This window comes from Camelus bactrianus, chromosome X, assembly GCF_048773025.1.
Source record: "Camelus bactrianus isolate YW-2024 breed Bactrian camel chromosome X, ASM4877302v1, whole genome shotgun sequence".
NCBI classification, from domain to species: Eukaryota; Metazoa; Chordata; class Mammalia; order Artiodactyla; family Camelidae; genus Camelus; species Camelus bactrianus.
The window spans coordinates 38926534-38939372 of NC_133575.1; the positions used below are offsets into that span (position 1 = coordinate 38926534).

The 12839-nt window shown below is 38.0% G+C and overlaps 1 protein-coding gene and 1 pseudogene across 2 annotated transcripts in view; both read right to left on the bottom strand.

Moving 5' to 3' along the window:
* The window catches only part of DGKK (diacylglycerol kinase kappa), a 147786-nt gene that overhangs the window by 64631 nt on the left and 70316 nt on the right, over nucleotides 1-12839 (bottom strand). The window lies entirely within an intron of this gene.
* On the bottom strand, nucleotides 7335-7826 carry LOC123619483 (large ribosomal subunit protein eL18 pseudogene; annotated as a pseudogene).

The window sequence follows — 12839 nt, forward strand, 5'->3', positions numbered from 1 at the left end:
TCTATGTAGCACAGGGAACTATAGTCAATATCTTGTTAGTAACCTATAATGAAAAAGAATATATGTATGTATATATATGATGGAAACATTATGCTCTATACCAGAAATTGACACATTGTAAAGTGACTATACTTCAATTAAAAAAAAAAACAATGGTATTGGCACAAAAATAGACACATAGATCAATGGAACAGAATAGAGAGCCCAGAAATAACCCCACACAGTTATGGTCAATTAATCTATAACAAAGGAGGCAAGAATAAACTATGGAGAAAAGAGTTTCTCTTCAACAAGTGGTGCTGGGAAAACTGCGTAGCTACATGTAAAACAATGAAATTAGAATATTCCCTCAAACCATATACAAAAATAAACTCAAAATGGTTTAAAGACCTAAATGTAAGATCTGACACCATATAACTCCTAGATGAGAAAATAGGCAAAATATTCTTTGACCTAAATCATAGAAATATTTTCTTAGATCCGTCTCCCAAGGTAAAATAAACACTAGGAAAAATAAACAAATGGGACATAATCAAACTTAAAAGCTTTTGCACAGCAAAGGAAATAGTCAACAAAATGAAAAGACAACCTACGGAATGGGAGAAAATATTGGCAAATGTAGGACTGATAAGGGATTAATATCCAACATGTACAAACAGCCCATATAACTCAATATCAAAAACACAAACAACCCAATCAAAAAAAATGGGGAGAAGACCTGAATACACATTTTACCAAAGAAGACATACAGATGGCCAATAGGCATATGAAAAGATTCTCATCATTGCTAATCATCACAGAAATGCAGATCAAAACCACAGTAAGGTATCTCTTCACACCAGTCAAAATGGCTATCATCAAGAGGTCTACAAATAATAGATGCTGAAGAGGATGTAGAGAAAAGGGAACCCTCCTACAGTGTTGGTGGGGATGTAAATGGGTACAGTCATTATGGAAAACAATATGGAGTTTCCTTAAAAAACTAAAACTAGAACTACCATTTGATCCAGCAATTCTACTTCTGGGTATATATCTGGAAAAAGCAAAAACTCTCAATTTGAGAAGATACATGAACCCCAAAGTTCATAGCAGCACTATTTACAATAGCCAAGACATGGAAGCAACCCATGTGCCCACCAACAGATGATTGGCTTAAGAAGGTGTGATATATATGCACAATGGAATATCACTCAGCCATAAAAAAGAATGAAATCTTGCCATTTGCAGCTACATGGACAGACCTAGAGAATATTATGTCTAGTGAAAGAAGTCAGAAAGAGAAATACTATATGATATTACTTTTGTGTGGAATCTAAAAATAATACACATGAATCTATATACAAAACAGAAGCAGACTCACAGACGGAAAACTTATGGTTATTAAAGGGGAGAGGAAGTAGGGGAGGAACAAATTAAGAGTATAGGTTTAACAGATACAAACTACTATATTTAAGGTAGATAAGCAACAAGAATTTATTGTATAGCACAGGGGATTATATCCCATATCTTGGATATTATTATAATAACCTATAATGGAATATAACCTGCAAAAAAGTCAAATAATCCTTCTGAAATTAATGTAATATTGTAAATCAACTATACTTAAATTTAAAAAGGCAACAAAACAAAAGAAATGCTATAAAATGCATTGATGACAATGTGAAGAAATTGAAACTCTTAGAATGGAATACTATTCAGCCATAAAAATGAGTAAAGTACTACATTCATTCTTATAACAAGGCTGAACCTTGAAAACATTAAGTTAAATGAAAGCCGCAGTCACAAAAGGCCACTACTGTATTATTTCATTTATATGAATTGTCCAGAATAGGCAAATCCTGAGACAAAATGTAGATTAGTGGTTGCCAGAGCTTGGAAGGAGGGGTCTTGGGAAGTGATTGCCAATGGATACGTGGTTTCTTTTTGGGGTGATGATAATGTTTTAAAATTGATTGTGGTGATGATTGAACAAAACTGTGATATACTAAAAACAACTGAATGTACACTTTAAATGGGTGAATTATGTGGCATGTGAATTATGTCTCAATAAAGTTGTTAAATATTTTTTTAAATCCTCAATAAAATATTAGCAAACTCAATTCAACAATGCATTATTAAAAGGATCCTACACCATGATCAAGTTGTATTTATCCCAGGGATGTAAGGATGATTCAATATCTACAAATCAATCAATGTGACACACCACATTAACAAATTGAGACCTTCACTTGGAAAACTATAAGACACTGATGAAGGAAACTGAAGATAACACAGATAGAAAGATCTACCATGGGTTGGAAGAATTAATATAGTTAAAATGACCATAATACACAAGGCAATCTACAGATTCAGTGCAATCCTTATCAAAATGCCAAAGTCATTTTTTGCAGACTAAAATAAATAATTCTAAAATTTGTGGAAACACAAAGACCCATAATAGCCACAACAATCTTGAAAAAGAACAGAGCTGGAGGTATCACCCTCCATGATTTCAAACTGTACTGCAAAGCTACAGTAATTAAAACAGATTGGTACTGGTACAAAAACCATATATCAATGGAACAGAGCAGAGTGCCCAGAAATGAATGCACATTTTTTTTTGCAATTAATCTGTGACAAGGGAGACAACAATATACAATGGGGAAAAGACAGCCTCTTCAATAAATGGTATTGGGTAACCTTTGCAGGTACATGCAAAATAATCAAACTGGACTACTCTTTCACATCATGCAGAAAATAAATTCAAAATTGATCAAAGCCTTAGAATGTAAGACCTGAAACCACAAAACTTATAGACATAAACATAGGCTGTAAACTCTTTGATGTTGCTCTTAGTATTATTATTTTTTCGTATATGTCTGCTCAGGCAAAGGAATCAAAAGCAACAGTAAACAAATGGGACAACATGAAACCACAAAGCTTTTGCACTGTGAGGGATACTATCAACAAAATGAAAAGACCACCTACTGAATAGTAGAAAATATTTGCAAATGATATATCCAATAAGGGTTTGATACCCAAAATATACAGAGAACTCATACAAGTCAACACCATAAAAACAAAGACTCTGATTTAAAAATGGGCAAGAGACCTGAATAGACATTTTTCCAAAGAAAACATACAGATGGCCAACACCAACATGAAAATATGCTCAACATCACTAATCATCATGTAAATGCAAGTAAACACCACAGTGAAATATCGCCTAACATTTATCATTATGGCTTTTATCAAAAGGACAACACATAACAGGTGTTTGCGAGGATGTTGAGAAAAGGGAATCCCAGTGCACTGTAGGTGGGAATGTACATTGATGCAGCTACTATGGAAAACACTATGAATATTCCTAAAAATATTAAAAATAGAACTCCCACATGATCCAGCCATTCCCCTCCTGGGTATTTATCTGAAGAAAACAAAAATGCTAATCCAAAAAGGCATATGTACCTCCAAGTTCACTGCAGCATTATTTACAATATCCCAGATATGAAAGCAATCTAAGTTGCCTATCCATAGATAAATAGATAAAGAACATGTGATATAGATATACAGTGGATTATTATTCAGCCATTAAAAAGAATGAAATCTTGCCATTTATGATATCATGGATGGACCTATGGGGTATTATGCTAAGTGAAATAAGTCAGACAGTAAAAGACAAATACTGTAATGATTGCACTTATATGGGGAACCTAAAAAGAAAACAAATGAACAAACATAACAAAACAGAAATGGAGTTATAGCTATTGGGAACAAACAGGTTGTTGCCAGAAAGAAGGGGTGATGGGTGGAGGAAAGAATTAGGTGAAGGAGATTAAGAAGTACAAACTTCTGGTTGCAAAAATAAATGAGTCATGGGTATGAAATGGTGTGGGGAATATAGTCACCAACTATGTCACATCTTTGTATAGCGACATATTGTAGCTATACTTATTGTGGTGATCATTTTGAAATATATAGAAATATTGAATCACTATGTAGTGTAACAGGAAATAACATAGTATTGTAGGTCATTATACTTCAAAAACAACAAACAAACAACCTCATAGAAAAAGAGATCAGATTTGTGGTTACCAGACGTGGGGGTGGGGGAATTGGATGAAGGCAGTCAAAAGGTACAAACTTCCAGTTATAAGATAAATAAGTACTAGGGATATAACATACACATGATAAATATAATTAACACTGCTGTATGTTATATCTGAATGTTGTTAAGAAGGTAAATCCTAAGTGTTCTCATTATGAGGAAAATAATCTTTTCTATTTCTGTAATTTTGTATCTATATGAGATGATGGATGCTCACTAAACTTATTTTGACAATTATGTCATGACATATGTAAGTGTAATCATTATTCTGTACACCTTAATCTTATAAAGTGCTGTATGTCAATTATAATTGGAAACATATAAAACTTGAAGAAAAAATACATCATGTCATCTCCAAAAAGTTTTACTTCTTCCTTTTTGCTTTTGATGTTTTTTTATTTCTTTTTCTTGACTAATTTCTGTGGCTAGGACTTCCAATACTATGTTGAATAAAAGTAGTAAGAATGGACATCCTTTTCTTGCTCCTGATTTGGGGGAAAAGTTTTCAGCTTTTCACCATTGGGTGTGATGATACCTGTGGACTTGTCATATATTGCCTTTATCATGTTGAGGTATATTTCCTCTATACTCATGTTATTGAGAGTTTTTATCATAAGTGAATGTTGAATTTTGTGAAATGCTTCCCTTTATTTCTTTAATATTGGTTGCAATTTCTCCTCTTTAAGTTCTGATTTTATTTGAATCTTTTCCCTTATTTTCTTGGTATGTCTAGCTAATAAGTTGTCAATTTTGTTTATTTTAGTTTCACTGATCTTTTCAATTTTCCCTTTAGTCTCTATTGCATTTATTTCAACTCTGATCTTTGTTATTTCCTTCCTTCTATTAACTTTGGGCTCCATATTTTCTTTTTTCTAGTCCTTGAGGTGTAAATTTAGGTTGTTTTGGAAATTTTCTTCTTTCTCGATGTGGGCATGTATTACTATGAACTTCCCTATAAGAACTGTTTTGTTGCATGCCATATGCTAGTATGTTGTTTTTCCATTTTCATTTGTCATTTCACTTTTTTATTTCATTGACCCCATTTGTTGTTCAGTAGCATATTGTTTAATCTCTGCATATTTGTTAATTTTCCAGTTTTCTTCCTATAATTGATTTGTAGTTTCATACTATTGTGGTCAGAAAAGATGATATGATTTCAATCTTTTAAAATTTATCAGGACTTGTTTGTGGCCTGACATATGACCTATCCTCGAGAATGTTCCATATGTGCTTGAGAAGAATTTGTATTCTGCTGCTTTTGGATGAAATGTTCTGTATATACCTGTTAAGTCCATATGATATAGCATGTCATTTAAAGCCAGTTTCCTTATTTATTTTTCCAGATGATCTACCTATGAATGAAAATTAAAGTCTCCTTCACTTAATATATTGCTGTCTATTTCATCCTTTAGGTCTGTTAGTATTTACTTTATAATTTAGGTGCTCCTATGATGCATGCATAAATATTTACAAATATTATATCCTTTTGTTGGATTGTCCCATTTTTGTCTCTTACTACATTCATTATTTTAAAGTCTGTTTTGTCTGATATAAGTGTAGCTGCCCTTGATTTCTTTTGGATTGAATATGCACAAAATATCTCCTTTCACTTTCAGTCTGTGTGTTTCCTTATATCTGAGGTGAGTCTCTTGTAGGCAGCATATAGATGGGTCTTGTTTTTCTATCCATTCAGCCACTCTATGGCTCTCGATTGGAGAATTTAGGCCACTTACATTTAAAACAATTATTAATAGGGATGCACTTATTTCCATTTTGTTAATCATTTGCTGGCTGTTTTGTATTTCCTCTGTTCCTTTCTTCTTCCCTTGCTCTCTTCCTTTGTGATCTGATAATTTTCTGTCATGGTATACTTAGATTCCTTTCTCTTTATCTTTTGTGTATCAACACCAGGTTTGTGCTTTGTCATTACCATAAGGTTTACATATAATAGCTTATATTTATAGCAGCCTATTTTAAGTTGATAACCACTTAAGTTTGAATGTTTTCTAAAGCTCCACATTTTTACTCTCCCCATAAAAACTTTTTATGTTTTGATTTTACAATTTACCCATTTTTATTTTGTGTATCACTTAACAAATTATTGTAGTTATAGTTATTTTTACCACTTCTATCTTTTAACCTTTAAACTACTTTTTATAAGTGATTAATGTACTACCTTTACAACATTATATTATTCTGAATTTTACTATATATTTACATTTACCAATGAGCTTTATACTTTCCTATGTTTTCATGTTACTGCCCTTTCCTTTCAGCTTATAGAAGTCCCTTTAATATTTCTTGTAATGCCAGTCTAGTTGTGATGAACTCCTTTAGCTTTTGCTTGTCTGGAAGACTTTATTTCCTTTTTAATTCTGAAGGACAGCTTTGTCTGGTAGAGTATTCTTGGCTGGAAGTTTTTTTTCTTTCTGCACTTTGAATATATTGTGCCATTTTCTTATGGTCTGAAAAATTTGTGCTGAATAACTGCTGATAGTCTTATGGGTATTCCCTTGTATGTAACAAATTGTTTTTCTCTTGTTTGTTTTGTGATTCTCTTGTTGTCTTCAACTTTAGATATTTTAATTACAAGGTATCTTCATGTGGCTGTCTTTGGGTTCCTCTTATTTGGAACTCTCTGGGCTAACTGGATCTTGAATGTCTGTTTCCTTCCCCAGGTTAGGGACGTTTTCAGCTATTATTTCTTCAAATAATTTTTCTGTCCCTTTCTCTCTGTTCTCCTTCTGTGACCCCTATAATGTCAATGTTAATCCGCTTGATGTTGTCCCATAAGTCCCCTAAGTTATCTTCACTTTTTTTCAGTGTTTTTTTTCTTTTTGCTGCTCTGACTGGATGAGTTCCATTGTCCTGTCTTTCAATTTTCTTATCTTTTTGAATGCTTCATCTAGTTTGCTATTGAACTTCTCTAGTGCATTTTTCACTTCTGGTATTGTATTCTTCAGCTTTGTGACTTCTGTTTGGTACTTTCTATAATTTCTTTCTCTTTGTTGAAGTTCTCACTGTGTTCATCCATTCTTCTCCTCATCACAGTAAGCATTTTTATGACCATGATTTTGAACTATTTAGCAGGTGAATCACTTACCTCTGTTTCATTATGGGCTTTGTCTAAGGTTTTATTTTAGTCTTTCAACTGGAACATATTACTCTGTTTCTTCATTGTTCTTGACTTTGTGTTTTTTTTTTCCCAGCATCCAAAATCTTTTTAATAACAAGGCAGGATCTGGGGTTAGTTTTTGTAGCTGCGGCTGGTGCATTGCCCTCTGGCTTGAACTTCTGGCCCTTGTAGGGTACATAGGGTTTGGTATGGCTGTGTGGAGTTCCTGGGGCCTTTCCAAAATGCCTGTATAGGTAAGGTAAGGATGTTGCCCCCAGCCTTGAGGATGCGGTTCTGGGCACGGCTGCCCACTCACAGGGCACACATCCTCAGCTTGGGTACCTCTTGGACATGCACATCATCAGTTATGGTCCCCACAACCACAGCTGTTCTGCCTTCCCAACCAGGAAGCTTCATCTTCTGGATCATCCGAGAAAGGGACAGAGGTGGCCAGTTGGTGTGACACATGAACAGTCTCTTCAGCACAACTTAATTGAAGGTGGAGTTGGTTTGTCTGGCCAGAAACCTGTACAGCTTGACCAATAGCCTTAGGTAGATGTCCTGGCTCTTGGGGTCCTTGCACCAAATCTTTCATTCCTTGTTGTGGAGGATGTCAATTCCCATGATGGGGCCCCCTCCTTAGCCAGGTCCAGAAAGAGAGAGCTTGGTTTTTTAGCATTAGATAAAACAGCCACCTCTCCCAATCTTGAGGGAATGGCCTCATGGAGGGGATGAATCTGTCATTAAACCCTGCCCTAGTTCTTGGTTTTTTCTCAAGTTTTGTGATTGTTCAAGCAAGCTATTTTTTTAGTGGCTCCCAGTAGTTGAGGGTACCCAAGACCTCAGGGTCCCAAAGGGTGGATCTCAATCAGTACCTAGATTCAGGCTGATTAGTAGCTGGACCCTCAGGCTGCATCTTTTAGAGTGTGCAAATATATACAGTTCTATGGGACTGAATCTGTACGTCCCACTGGTTGTCATAGTTAGGTGACCTAGAGATGGCCACTGCATGGCAGTTACAGAAACTGGGATGTAAGATGAATGTACATGATCCTTTCTAGTAGATGTCTGTGAAATGTTGCAAGTCAGAGGGAGAGCACAAAGATGGCATCTGCCAGCCTCTGTCCTCAGAGAGCATCTCAGTAGGCCTTTAGATGTGTGTCAAATCAGAGGCCTGGCCTTCAGGCCAAAGCTCTGGGAAAAGCAAATGGGCCTCTTTCACAGAAAGACTGAGGTTGTGGTTTAGGTTACTCTGTGTGCTGTGCCCTTGGGGTGGTTGTTGGCCAAGAACTGTCTCTCTGTTATAGTCCCATGGGACCCCAAAATACAAGCCCTGATGGCCACCATAGCCAGGAGATGAAAGGGTGTTTCCTGGGCAGCAACTGCAAAATACTGGGCACAAGACTTGTGCAACAGTGCCCCTCCAGGAGACACTGGCACACTGGGTCATAGTAGAAGGAGAGCATGAAATAGCACCTACCTTCTGAGGTCTCTGGAAAGGATTAGAGTTGGCCCTTAGATGTATGTTCAATTAAAAACCTGCTACTCAGGCTGAAACTATGAAGATAAGCTAATAGACCTCTTTTGCAGAAAAACTGGGCTCTTCAGACTGTTGCTTCTTGCTGTGCCCTGGAGGTGACAGCTGTAAGAACTCTTTCTCTTTCTTCATTTATTAGAGTTCTTTGGAACCCATGGGCATAAGCCCTGCAGGCCATCAGATCCAGGTGATCTAGAGGTGTCCCCTGGGGGCACCTGATGAAGGTACAAGCTCCTTTCCAGGAGATACTGGTGAGCTTGAGCAAAGAAGGAGAGCACAAAGATAATGCCCATTGGTGGGAGCAAGGCAGAGGGAAAAGGAACCTTTTAAGAAGAAGTCCATACTTAGTTTCTTCTTGTCTAGAATAATCAGCTTTAGGAATCATCTAAAAGGCTAGAAAGTCTAGATCAGGGTTTCTTAACATCATCACCTACTGATATTTTGGGCTAAATAGTTCTTTGTGCTGTCCTGTGTACTGTAGGAAGTTTAGTAGAATCCCAGAAGCCTGCAGCACACCCTTGCCCCTGAGTTGTAATAGTCAAAATTGTTTCTAGACAGGGAGATTGACCAAGATGGCAGGGTAGAAAGACCCTGAGCTCACCTCTTCTCACTGGCACACCAAAATTACAACTACTTACAGAACAACCATTGATGAAAAAGACCAGAACTTAGCAGAAAAGATCTACAACTAAAGATGTAAAGAAGGAACAACGAGATGGGTAGGAGGGGTAGAATAGCCTAGTCCCAAACCCCATGGTGGGTGACCCACAAATAGGAGAATTATTACAATTGCAGAGGTTCTCCCCAAGAAAAGAGGCCCCATATCCAGCTCCCCAGCCCGAGGGTCTTGCACCAGGAAGACAGCCCACTTCTGAATGTTTGCCTTTGAAGGTCAGTGGGGCTTACTTTCAGGAGTCCCAGAGGGCTGTGAGAAATAGAGTCCAGTCTTAAAGGGCATACACAAAACTTCACATTCTCCAGGACATAGGGCAGAAGCAGTGATTTGAAAGGAGCCTGTATCAGACCCACCTGCTGATCTTGGAGAGTCTCTCAGAGAGGCAGGAGGCAACTGTAGCTCACCCTGAGGACACAGACACAAGTGGAAGCCATGTTTGGGAGCTCACACTACCATGTGGACACTAAAGTTGGCAAGTGCCATTTTGGAATCATCCCTCAAGCTTATTAGCCTCAGGACCCAGTCCTGCCAATGCCCAACAGCCTATAGGCACCAGTGCTGGGATGACTCAGGCCAAGCCCCATGCATCAGTAGACATGCTGCCTCAAGATCCTCTGAGCCCACAGCCATCTCTAAACAAGTCCTTGCCTACCAGAGGTCCCAGGACCCATCCCCCCACACAAGTGTGTACTAGACCTGGGACCCCCAGGGTTCTGCAGCCAGAGACTTGGGACCCAGCTCCACTTACTAGTGGGCAGGCACAAGCCCCAGAATCCATGGCCCCACCTATCAGCCAGCCTGCTCTAGCCTAGGGATCAGCCTTACTCACCAGTGGACAGACATCAACCCTAGGACAACAAGAGCCTTGCAGCCTGAAGACAAAGCTCACCCACCAGCAGGCCAGCACCTGCCTGGGACTGGCTGGGCCACAGCCCCACTCACTAGTGAGCCTCATCTAGTCTAAGTACCAGCCTCATTCATGAGTGGTTGGACACCAGTCACAAGACAACTGCAGCCCCATAGCCTGCAGACCCAGCCCACCCAACAGCAGGCCAGCACCATCCCTGGCCCCACCCACCAGTAGGCCAACACAAGCTTCAGGACACCCCAGACCATGCAGTCAGCTCTGGCAGGAACTGGTTCCACTCACCAGCAGTCTGATATGAGCTCTGGGAGCCCTGGGCTCTGAAGCCAGACCATAGGAAATGGCTCTGCTGGCCAGTGGGCCTCCACTAGCTTGAGGACCTGGCTTCAACCACCAGTGGGTGAGCCCCAGCCCTGGGATCTCTTGGACCCTGAATCCATCCACTAGTGAGCCAGCACTATCCCTGAGGCCCCTTGGTGTTTCACAGCCAGCAGCCTAGTGACCCAGCCTCACTAACCAGCAGTTAGCAGCCTCTGAACAATGCAGGACCTGGCAACCATCCAGACTAGGGGCTGGCCATGCCTACCAGACCATCCACAGTAGTCAGCACACCACAACAGAAGGACACATGCAGCCCACATAGGGTGCACACCTAGAGCATTTAGCTCTGGTAACAAGAGAGGAGTGCACTGCTGGGACATATAGCATTTCTCCCACAAAATATCACTTCTCCAAGATCTGGAAACATAACCAACCTACCAGAAGCATAAAAACACCAACAGAAACTTAGGCAAAATGAGACAACAGAGAAACATGTTCCAAACAAGGGAACAAGATAAAATCCCAGAAGAACTAAGTGAAGTGGAGACAGGCAATCTACCTGCAAAAGAGTTCAGGGTAATGATCGTAAAGATCAACAAAGAACCCAAAATTAGTAGAGAAAAATTCATGAAGAACAGAGCAGAACTAAATGAAATAGAGACTAAAATGCAATAGAAAAGATCAAGGAAACAGAGTTAGTTCTTTGAAAAGATAAACAAAATAGATAAACTCTCAGCCAGATTCATCAAGAAAAAGAGAGGGCCCAAATGAATAAAATCAGAGATAAAAAAAGAAGGTACAATTGATACCACAGAAATGTAAGGGATCATGAGGGATTACTATGAATTATGAGCCAATAAAATTGACAACATAGAAGAAATGGACAAATTCCTAGAAATGGTACCATCTCCTAAGACTGTACAAGGAAGAAATAGAAAATATGAAGACCAATTACCAGTAAGGAAATTGAATCGGTAATAAAACAACTTCTAACAAACAAAAATCCAGGACCAGATGGCTTCATAGGTGAATTCTACCAAACATTTAAAGAAGAGTTAACACCTATCTTCCAACTATTCCAAAAAACTGCAGAGGAAGGAACATTTCTGAACTCATTCTATGAGACCAGCATCACCCTGATATGAAAACCAGACACAGATAACACACAGAAAGAAAATTACAGGCCAGTATCACTGATTAACATAGATCCAAAAATTCTCAACAAAATATTAGCAATCTAACAGTACATCAAAAAGATCATACACCATGATCAAGTGGTATTTAATCTCAAAGATGCAAGGATGGTTCAGTATCTGTAAATCAATTAATGTGATATAGTAACAAATTGAAGAATAAAAACCATATGGTCATCTGAGGAGATGCAGAAAAACCTTTTGACAAAATTTGATATCCACTTGTGACAAAAACTCTCCAGAAAGTGGGTATAGAGGGAACATACCTCAACATAATAAAAGCTGTATATGATAATCCCACAGCTAATATCATGCTCAATGGTGGTGAAATGTTGAAAGCATTTCCTCAAAGATCAGGAAAAAGACAATGATGACAGCCTCACCACTTTTATTCAAGACAGTATTGGAAGTTCCAGCCTCAGCAATCAGCCAAGAAAAAGAAATAAAAGAAATCCAAATTGGAATGGAAGAAGTAAAACTGTTCCTGTTTGCAGATGAAATGATACTGTACATAGAAAACTCTAAAGACACCACCAAAAACCTACTAGAGCTCATGAATTAATTCAGTAAAGTTCCAGGATACAAAATTAAGATACAGAAATCAGTTGCATTTCTATACACTTACAGTGAAATATCAGAAAGAGAAATTAAGGGAAGAATCTCATTTACAATCACATCCAAAAGAATAAAATACCTATGAATAAACTTACCTAAGGAAGTAAAAGACCAGTACTCAGAAAACTATAAGATACTGATGAAAGATGACAAAAACACATGGAAAGATATACCTTTTACATGGACTGGAAAAATTAATATTGTCAAAATGACCATATTACTGAAGGCAACCTACAGATTCAATGCAATCTTAATCAAAATACCAATGGTGTTTTTACAGAACTAGAACAAGTAATTTCAAAATTTGTATGGAAACAGAAAAGACACTGAATAGCCAAAACAATCTTGAGAAAGAAGAGCTGGAGGTATCACACTCCCTGACTTCAGACTATACTACAAACTACAGTAATCAAAACAGTATTGTACTGGC